Source organism: Suncus etruscus, chromosome 5 (genome assembly GCF_024139225.1).
Source record: "Suncus etruscus isolate mSunEtr1 chromosome 5, mSunEtr1.pri.cur, whole genome shotgun sequence".
NCBI classification, from domain to species: Eukaryota; Metazoa; Chordata; class Mammalia; order Eulipotyphla; family Soricidae; genus Suncus; species Suncus etruscus.
Window position 1 is genome coordinate 65,164,988 of NC_064852.1, and position 11,637 is coordinate 65,176,624.

Sequence of the window (11,637 nt, forward strand, 5' to 3'; positions counted from 1 at the left end):
CTGAACATCACCAGGTGTAGCCCCAAAACAAACAAACAAACAAACAGAACAGCATGGCTTTGGAATAAAGACAGACCCTCAGATCAGTGAAATAGACTTGAGTATTTAGAGAATGTTCCCCAGATATACAATCAATTAATAATTGATAATGGGGTAAAAAATGCAAGAATGGAGCAAAGAAAGTCTCTTCAACAAGTGCTATTGGAGCAACTGGTCAGCCACATGCAAAAAAAGCAAACTCAGAACTCCATTTAATACACCATGCACAAAGGTCAAATCCAAATGGTTTTGATATCAGACCCAGAACAATAATATATATATATATAAATGAACATGTAGATAAAATACTCTGTGACATTGAGACTAAAAGCATCTTCAAGGAGGAAACAGCACTGTCCAAACAAGAGGAAACAGAGATAAACAAATGGGACTATATTAAACTGAGAAGCATCTGCACCTCAAAGGAAATAGTGACTAGGATATAAAGGCTACCTACAGAATGGTAGAAACTATTCACCCAATACCCATCTTATAAAGGGCTAATATCTAAGATATACAAAGTACTGACAGAATTAAACAAAAAAAAAATCTAAGCTCATCAAAAAATGGGGAGAAGAAATGATCAGACACTTCCTCAAGGAAGAAATACAAATAGCAAAAGGCAAAAATTCTCCACATCACTAATCCAGAGAGATGCAAATCAAAACAACAATGCAGTTCCAACTCATGCCACAGAGACTGGCACATATCACAAAAACAAAAAATAACAACAAAAACAAAAACCAAGAACAATCAGTGCTAGCATAGATGTGGGGAGAGAGGATTTCTAATTCACTGCTGGTAGGAATGCCGTCTAGTCCAGCCTTTATGGAAAACAATGTGGAGATTTCTCAAAAAAAAAAAAAAAAAAAAAAAGGAAATTGGAGGGAAAATGGATGGTACCAAGACCAAACAGTTGTATGAACATTGAGTAGAAATTTTAAAAAATTATCAAACTTAAACACCAAATCCAAAGCCAATGACAACAGAATCGATACCCAATCTATAACAAGCTAGGCACAGAGGGAGCCACTTATTCTAGCAGCCCGAGGAGCAAAGGAGGGGGATATGGGATGCATGATGGGAACAGAGTTAAAGGGAGGACAACACTGGAGATGGGAATGCCTTGGTTCAATGCTACTATGTACCTAAAATATTACTGTGAAAGACTTGTAATCCACTTTGGTCACAATAAAAATTATTAATAAAAAACTGGAAGGGGCCGGAGAGATAACATGGAGGTAAGGCATTTGCCTTACATGCAGAAGGACAGTGGTTCGAATCCCGGCATCCCATATTGTCCCCCGTGCCTGCCAGGGGCTATTTCTGAGCGTAGAGCCAGGAGTAACCCCTGAGTACTGCCGGGTGTGACCCAAAAACCAAAAACAAAACAAAACAAAAACAAAAGCAAAAAACTGGAAATTGAGCTCTCATATGTTCCAGCTATATCACACCTAGGAATATACCCTAGGAACACAAAAACACAATACAAAAATGCCTTCCTCACATCTATATTTATTGCAGCACTATTTACAACAGCAAGAATCTGGAAACAACCCAGATGCCCTACAACAGATGCATGGCTAAAGAAACTGTAGTACATACATATAATGGAATACTACTATGCAACCTTCAGGAGAGATGAAGTCATAAAATTTTCCTACACATGATAGACATGAAATCAATTATGCTGAGTGAAATAAGACAGAAGGAGAGAGATAGACATTGAATAGTCTCACTCATCTATGGGATTTAAGCAAAACAAAATACAGTATGGTAATAATACCTAGAGACAATAGAGATGAAGACTGGAAGGACTGACTCAGAATATAAAGCTAACCACAAAGAGTGGTGAGTGTGGTTAGAGAAATAGTTATACTTACAACTATCATAAAATGGTAGTGAGTGAGAGAAATAGAATGCCTGTCTCGAATACAGGCAAGGTGTGGGGGAGGAGAGAAGGGGGGCTCTGATGGTGGGAATGTTACACTGGTGAAAAGGGATGTTCCTTTTTATAACTAAAACCCAACTACAAACATGTTTGTAATCATGGTGTTTAGATAAAGATATTATTTAAAAAAAAAAACAGTTCTAAGTAGGTCAAAATGCCAGGGTTTGGGGCATGGGGGCTCCCAAATGGTGCTCAGAGACTTCAGGGTGATTCTTGGCCAACTAGGCTGATGGGTAAATGTAAGACCAGAGGATGTGGTGTTTCTTACTATCTATACTTTTGGGGTTCCCTGGACCACCCTAGAGATGCTCATGGACTTCTAGGGCCACATCTGACAATGCTTGGCAGGGGAACCACATGGTGCCAGGGATCAAACCTGAGCCTCATGAAAGGCAAGTGCCTTAACTCCTTTTTTAATTTCAGGACCAAGATATGGACTTGGAGATAAAATATGCATGGGTCAGAATCCTGACTGGAACATCCATAAGGTTCCATTTTAGAGTATCTAATGGAGGACCTGTTGCTTGTAGGTATCTGGTGGAGAGTCCTGAAGCAGAAATTCTCAAGTATGTTATTTGCAAAGCAAAGTCAAGACATAAGTCATTTTCAGTACATTTTATGGTCACACATCGAGGCTGAGACCACCTAAATGGCATCCTAAGCATGCTCTGTGGTCACATCATATACACAGCCCATGCTTACTGGCCCCTAACAGCTCCCTTTCCTTTAGTGATTCATTTGTTTGATATGAGGACAGAAACCTAATTCCTTCTTCAGGACCAAATCCAGCAGTGCTCAGAGCTTACTCTGGCTTTGTGCTCAGGAATCAGTTCTGATAAGGCTTAGGAGACCATCTTGATTGAACCCAAATCAGCTGCATACAATGCAAGTGCCTTACCCACAGTACCATTGCTCCAGGCCTTCAACAATCATTATTAGACATCCCAGGAAATGTATTTCAGAAAAGCTTGAAATCATGCTTGAATCCCCATATTAGTGGTGTAAAACTCAGAGAAGAGACACAATTTCCCCCATGTCACACAGTGGGACTGACACAGAGTGAGGACTAGAAACCCAGTGTGCAAGCCCAACCCAGATCTGTACAGATTTGAAGATAAATTCAAAAGTGGCTTGTGAGCAAGACCCTAAGAAATCATATGCCTGTTTGTGTGTTCCCATCACACTCACCTTTATTCCAAATTGAGATTTTCAGATTGAAAATGGAATTGACTTTTTGGAGTGACCACAAACATCTAAAGCCTAGCCTGATAAATGACATAGACAATTTATCAGAGCATGCTATTTGTTTTCCCTTTGCTCTAATTGTAAATGGATTTGTGGCCAGGTCTTTCTTAAAAAGGACTGAGAATAAGAAAACAGAAAGTAAAGCAAATACCAGAAGAGGAAATTAACCTTTAAACTAAAAACAGGGTAATATCCTGCATTGAAAGGATGCATTATAATGCTTGATGTGGGAAACGAATATGATGCTCTATTTCCTGGTAGCCAAAGCAAAGAGGGAAAATGGTCAGACTCCAGGTGCTCAGATTCAACAAAATGTCAACAAGCAACATGTCTCAAGAAGCTTTAGCTTTCCTGAGATTGAGATATGAAGACAACCTACTTTATGGTTCCAAGTAAACATGGTCCCATAGAGTTGAGAGGACATTGTGCAGAAAACATCCCAATAAACGTGAATTTCTGGAGCTTGTTCTAAGATTGCATCCTTGGTCAGAGAGATACAGTCATTAAGAGAAAGTGTAAGGTTACTGTGCTTTCCCTGCACAAGGCTGACTCTGGTTGGATCCCTGGCACACACATGGTCCCTGAAAAGCCACCAGGAGTGACCCCTGAGTGCAGACCCAGGTGTAAGTTCACAGCACCACTGGGTGTGGCTTTGAAATAAAAATAAGTAAAATAGCATCATTCAAGGACCACCTCAAAATGTAATTCAGTAGACACCTCACGGAGGTTGGGGTGTTCAATGTAGGCTGTATTGGTTAGTTGGAAACAAGGCATGTAATAAAGGAACAAACTCAGAAACAAGGAACTTAATTTCTAAGACTTGGGCAGCCTCTGAGAGTGAGAGGTACAGGCGGCAGGAGGCAGTGTGGCTCTGTGGTTCTGCCCATGGAGATGGAGGAGGGGCAGTGTGTATTTAGAAGAGAAAGTTCCATTGGGGGAGATAGGAGAGGATCGCTTTTTTTTTTTTTTTTAAGTCTTAATATATGAGGCTGCATCTTGAACCTTGTGTCTGGACAATAGCCTATCATGGTTGCTAACCCTGAGGGTCTTCAAGCTGCACTGAGCAGACAGTTCAAAGTGGTGAATCATTCAGGTTTGTATGGCAGCAGACCTGGACATGAACCCTACCTAGCATTGCAACGCTGTGGCTTGGCCACTTTACCTGGCCTTTTGAACCTAAGTCCCTTCTCTGCAGAAGTCCTCTCTGGCAAAAAAAATTTTTTTTGGTTTATGGTTACATATGGTAGTGCTCAGGGCTAACTCTTGGATCTGCACTCAGGAATCACTTCTGGCAGTGTGTGGAGTAACCATATGGGATTGTGGGGACAGTGGCTGGGTCAGTTATGTGCAAAATAAATGCTCTATCCACTGTACTCTTTCCAGTCCTTTGACAAAAAAAATTCTTGCTCTGCAGCTTGACTGGGAGACAGAGAAGAGAAATGGGGAGTGGGGAGGCTGGCACAGTGAAGGCACTGGAGGTCAGTCTTTTTCTCACCAAAAAAAATGGACTTTATAGCATGAATCTGAAATAGAATCCCTTCATCCCACCAAGTTCAAACCACCCTCATACCATCACCAGCAATTACCCTTTAGGTCTGTAAGCTTCCAACAATCTGCCTTCAGGAGAGAGGAGCCTGGGAAAAAATTTTTTTTAATATTTTTATTTATTTTATTTATTTTTGTTGTTGTTGTTGTTTTAGGGTCACACCCATCAGCTCAGGGGTTACCCCTGGCTCTATGCTCAGAAATTGCTCCTGGCAGGCTCGGGGGACCATATGGGGTGCTGGGATTCGAACCACCATCCTTCTGCATGCAAGGCAAACGCTTTACCTCCATGCTATCTCTCCGCCCCCCCCCCCCGAAAGAATTTTTATGAAAATTTAGTATCATTTTTCTCTCACTTCTTGCAGACTTGCTTAGAGAGTTGGGAGAAATGTGATCTTTGATTAGATGAAAGTAGGTCTCATACCCACACCATCCAAGAGGAATTGCAGCCCCTTAATCAGAGGGAACTCCATAAATGCTGTTTGCTTACACATCTCTGGCCAGTTCATTCACCTCTTTCTCTGGCCTGAGATGTTAGGAATACTGGCTCAGACCCACCAAGTGCTGTCCTCTGACTGTCTCTCTGGGATATGCAGTGCTGAATCTGTTAGCAGACATGCCTGCAGCCATATATTTCTCAACTTATTATGTACCTGCTTGTAGCCAATCTGCTGGTGAAGACTGGAGCCCCTTCCTGGGTTTCTCAGTGCTGTAAAATTTGTACTCTGCTCCTCTTAAGTTACCAGATCAGATGATAAGGCATGCCTACAGACAGGTGAGTCTATACTGGTCCTATATTCCTGTGATCTTCGAAAAGAATCAATGACTTTCTTAGAGATAATAACTGTGAGCTTGTGTGAATGTTGTACACAGGTTTATGTACATCATGTCTGTAGGTATACACCACTGGACATGTATTTGAACATGTCTTTAGTAGTGGGGGCTGCCCCCATCCCAAAGCTTAGCCCTCCTCACTGCTTGTATTCAGAGTTGCACTAGTCTGTCTGGGAACTCATCAGCCCACCCAACTTAAATGAAAGGAAGCCAAAGTCAAACTTCATCCCCTAGGTTGAGGACATAGCTCAAGTAGTAGAGCACCTAGAGTGCACATGGTTCTGAGATCCCCACTATCCCTGCCACAGACAATGCTGGGTATGACCTTGGTACACCTCCATTCCAGCACTATTTTTTGCATCTGTGTTGAGCTGAGCATGGCGGGAATTTACCTATTTAAAAAACTCATATGGGTAGGAATAGTCAGCCTCCTCTCACCCCTTCATATTTCTAGAAGGCCCAGCAGTCACACTCACAGCTCATAGCCAGCATCATGTCAATTCAAAGTTGTTTTATTAGTCTATTTAAAGAAAATACATCACATAGTTGACATAATTTGTTGGCATACATTTGTTTCCAGATAAGAGCAAAGTTATTTAAAAAAGAATTGAGAGAAAAAGTAAAAAATAAAAAGGATGAAAAGATGCTCATCATCACTTATCATTAGGGAAATACCAATCAAGAGAAAGAAACTCTCATTCACTACTGGTGGGAATGGCTGGTCCTACCCCTATGGAAAACAGTATGGAGGTTTCTCAGTAAACTCAAAATTGAGCTGCCATATAACTCAGCAATCCCTCTTTGGGGTATCTATCTCCAGGACAAAAAAATATTCATCCAAAAGGACGTATCCATACCACTATTCATTGTAGCACTCAATACAATAGCTAAGACTTGGAAACGACCTAGATGCCGAACAACAGACGCGTGGATCAGAAGTGTGGAGTGTGTGTGTATGTACACACACAGTGTAATACTACATAGTTGTAGGGAATGATGCAATTTGCAGCAACATGAATGGAACTGGAAGATATTATGTTAAATGAAATAAGCCAGAAGAAGGATAAATACAGATTGATATCACTTATATGGTATATTTAGAATAACTGCATGAAGAAACACAGTGGTCTAAATGGCAGTTGTCTCGAACACCTTTGGCTCCAGAGTATAGCGAGAAGGAAAGAAGTTTAGTGGAAGAGGAGAAACACAATTGGGGCCAGGAGTCAAGCAGTCTCAGATGCATTGGTAGTCTTAAATAAAGACTAAATAAATATCAAAGCCAAAGGCAACAACAATAGAATCGGGGGCGGCGAGGTGGTGCTAGAGGTAAGGTGTCTGCCTTGCAAGCGCTAGCCAAGGAAGGACCGTGGTTCGATCCCCCGGCATCCCATATGGTCCCCCCAAGCCAGGGGCAATTTCTGAGCACTTAGACAGGAGTAACCCCTGAGCATCAAACGGGTGTGGCCCGAAAAACTTAAAAAAGAAACAAAAAACAATAGAATCAAATGACCCAAACTTTAACAATCTAAACTTAAAATGAGCCTGTTATACTGGTGGGCTGGGGGGGGCAAGGAAGGTGGTATAGGATGCACCTGGGGAACATTGGTGGAGGAAGATTGACACTGGTAGTGGGATTGGCCCTGATCCATTATATGTCTAAAACTCAACATGAAAGACTTTGTAAATCACATGGTTTCAATAAAATTAAAATTAAATAATAAATTAAAAGGAAGAGAATAAAATTAATAAAAGAAAAGCACAGTAACAAGCACATTTGTTGGGCCACACCTGGTAGAACTCAGGGGTTTCTTCTGGCTCTGTGCTCAGAAATCTCTCCTGGCAGGCTCAGGAAACCATATGAGATGCTGAGAATTGAACCCAGATCTATCCCAGGTTGCCCGCGTGCAAGGCAAATGCCTTACACTGTGCTAACACTTCAGTTTATTTTTTTTTGTTTTGGGGGCCACACCCATTTGATGTTCAGGGGTTACTCCTGGCTAAGCACTCAGAAATTGCCCCTAGCTTGGGGGTACCATATGGGATGCCAGGGGGTCGAACCGCGGTCCTTCCTTGGCTAGTGCTTGCAAGGCAGACACCTTACCTCTAGTGCCACCTCACCGGCCCCTCCAGTTTATTTTTAATAATTCCATTATCATGGGATTTAGTTGTAGCAAGCAATATAACATAAGTAATAACATAAATTATTTTGTGTCTGCCTTGGGGTGGTTAGGAAATGGGGACAATGATAGAGGGAATGTCACACTGGTGGTAGAATTGGTGTTGGAACAATTAATTCCAGAAACAACTGTTTATGAACAACTTCATAAACCATGGTGTTTAAATTAAGTAATAAAATTTAAAAGCCTATCTGGCTCCTCAGTGACACAATTCTCCAGGGCCTAGAGACTATTTGGCTAACCTATGGATGGAGCTGGTATGGGTATTTTCATCATTGTAAAAGATTCTGGAGGACAGCACAAGCTAGAGTGCTAGATATCTTCACTTATTTTTTGTCAGGACATGGAGAGATGCTGAGTTTGATTCTCAAGGTTCTGAAGATAGTGACATGTAACATGTACAGCCAGGGCTGGCACATCAGTGTAAATATGAGCATCCCTAGGTAGTTTCTGCCTTCCTACCCTGAACCAGAACCCTTCTAAATCTGTGCTTGCCCTTTCATCCCCAAAGATTGTGGTTGAACAACTAATTCCATCTACACAAAATCAGCAGTTTCCAGCCAGGTGGGATTTGACAAGGCTTTCTTCTCAAAGAGCACCTGGGCCCCAAATGTTCTACCACTAGGTGGGCTCCAGAGGCAGCCAGACACTTAGATCCCTCCATTTGACTCTATTTGTCCATCACTACTCTCTTCCCCATCCCTGTTGGGACATGGGGGTAGAACTAGGAGGCAGAACTAGGAACTTTCCTGATGGTCTGTCTCAGAGTGAGCATGAGTTTGACTGAGAGTCCCCAGGTCTGTTGCCTACATGGAAGAAAGAGAAGTAGCAGGAGGGCTTCATGGATATTACATACACCACAGATCCTTCTTCTATAAAAAGTTTCCTTCCTACAGCTAGAACTAGAGTACAGGGGTTAAGGATCTTGCCTTTCATGAAACCAACCTGGGTTGGCTTCCCAGTACAAGGGCACCCTGAGCCTTGTGAATTCTGAAAAAGAATCAGGAATAAGTTCTGAGCACAGTCAGATGTGGTCCCCAAATCAAAATAAGACAAAAAGATCCAAGTAAATTAGGAAATCCCAAATTTTTCTGTTTTGGGGCTAGAAAGATAGTAGAGGGGTTAAGGACTTTGCCTTGCAAGCAACTGATCCAGGGTTTGAACCCCGGCAACATATGGTGCCCTGAGCCCTGCCAGGAGTGATCACTAAAACAGAGACAGGAGTCATCCGAGAGAACAGTCAGGTAGTGCTTCCAGCCAAAAAGAAATGTTTTCTGCCTGGGAGGATCTCCCCAAGACCTAAATATTAAGTATACATATACTGCCTCCTATATATATGGGCCTTAAAATGGAGGTATTCAATCTCTTGTGACACCTAAGGAGCTGTATTCCCCACTGCTTATCATGCCTGAGAAAGATCCAACTTTTCCCTTAGTAAGGGCCCTGGGAGAAAAGGAGATACAAGTGGAGAGACACCAAGGAGACAACGTGAGAGAAAAGTGGGTGATATCCATGGGGTCTACGCGATTTCTTCAGGGGGGGCCCCAAGGAGACAGGCCCCCTGCCCCCTGGCTCAGATACATTGAGGACACAGGCAGGCCTGTTGGCTGGCAGACACGTTGTGCACAATGACTTCATTTTCAGATTATTATGACTTAAACACGGAAAAAAACTAAGAGAGACAAAAGAAGTTTGTTTTGGCAACTTGACTTTCAGCTTTAAGAAAGTCATGGCCCAGGTTTTCCCCCAGCTCTTTGTTCCCCTGGGTCCTGGGCCTGTCAGGGAGGGGACCACAGACAGTGTGTGCCAAGACTGAAGTCACACAGACACTTGTTTTGCCCCCTGGACACCAAATGACATACTGGGGTGGCAGATTTTCTTCATTTTCCACGGCACAAATCAGGAACTGAGATTTGATTTGAGATTGTTTTCATTTCTGTTTTTATGGCTTCTACCTAGCACAGCTCAAAGGGATGCTGAGGCCCAGGTGCTATTTTCACCTCCTCATAGAATGTAACTCATGACCTCTGTACAAGGTACCTCCCCCTCAGTGGGTCCCTAGAGGATCCTCTATTGACTGTGGGACCAATGCCCAGGTTCAGGACATCCCATGACCTCTGATCAGGTGGTAATCTCCCTAAAAGGCCCTCTCCAACTGTCTCACTTTTAATTCCCATGAAACATTTCCTAAGACTTCACCCCCGTTCTCCTCTTTCAGAGAGCTGGCCTGGAGCCCACTGGCTAATAGCCAGTCTCAAACTCCCTGCCTGGCTCTACACTTTTCCCCTACAGAAGAGCAGTTTGAGCCCTGAGCCTGTTTTTGCTTGATCTGTCTCTCAAAGAGGTCACTTACCTTAGAGAAGGCAAAAATGCTTCATCAGTGCTATCATTGCTCTTGGAACAATGGCCATAATCTGGGAGCTCCTGTTGACAGGATAAAGCAGACTACAGGGACAGTAAGAGGCAGGTGTGGGACACTACTCATAGGAATTTTAACACACTCCGGTGTCCTCAGATGAAGGCTACCTCAACCTATAACTGGGTGTGTCTCATTCTCAAACTTTTGTGGTATTGAAGCACTGCCAACATTTTTATATTTTAAGGTCAAGAAATCATTATAGGGCCAACGAGATATTACAGGAGTGAAGCCACTTGCCTTGCATATAATCAGTCCAGGTTTGATCCCAATTATCACACATGGTTCCCCCTGCAAAGACCTACCAGGAATGATCTCTGAACAAAGAGTCAGAAGTAATCCCTGAGGATCATCAGGTGTGACCCCAAAGTAAAATCAAAGCAAAATAAAAAAGAAGCATAAGAGATTATTTCCTCTGTAACAGAAGTAACTGTTAGTTGCATGGAAAAGAATCTGGATCTGGGGCCGGGCGGTGGCGCTAGAGGTAAGGTGCCTGCCTTGCCTGCGCTAGCCTAGGACGGACCTCGGTTCGATCCCCCGGCGTCCCATATGGTCCCCCAAGCCAGGAGTGACTTCTGAGCGCATAGCCAGGAGTAACCCCTGAGCGTCACCAGGTGTGGCCCAAAAACCAAAAAAAAAAAAAAAAAAAAAGAATCTGGATCTGATCTATATAGCAAACTTGGGCCACAAACATGGTAGTTTCTGTGTTCCAATATGTCAAAGAAGGAGAAAGGATGTACCCATAAGAAAAAATTTAAGTTAAGAAATCTTATTAAAGAAGGAAATGAAAGGGCTGGAGCAATAGTATAGTAAGTAAGGTACTCACTTTGCATGCAGCTGACTTAGATTAGATCCCTGGCATTCCATAGGTCTCCTGAGCACCACCAGGCAAAATTCCCAAGTACAGGGCCAGGAGTAATCCCTGAGCATTACTGGGCATGTATGGCCCAAAAATAAATCAAAAAGGAATGGAGAAAAAGAGACATCTAAGAAAGAATTAGGATGTCTTCAAAAGAAGAGATCCCCAGGAAACAAAAGAAAGGAATGATACACCCCACACTGGAATGTGGGCAACTACAAAAGTATGCTTAGCATGGAGCATTACTATAATAACAAATAACACAGAGGCTGCATGAGTGCTTGCTCTGACTATGTGTACATTGGGATACTCCAAGGAGCACACAAGCCTTATCCTTGAGAAATTGAGCATTATATGTAGCCTGGGATCCAAAGTCAGATCTTCCTACTCTCTGCATCAGTTTTCTGTCTCAGCAGAAATTCATTATTTTGCTTTTTGTCTGCAGACACCCCAACTTTTTTTACTTAAAAAATAAAAGCTCCAAAAACAAAAACAAAAACCACATCATTTTGGGATCGGAGAGATAGCATGGAGGTAAGGTGTTTGCCTTGTATGCAGAAGGTCAGTGGTT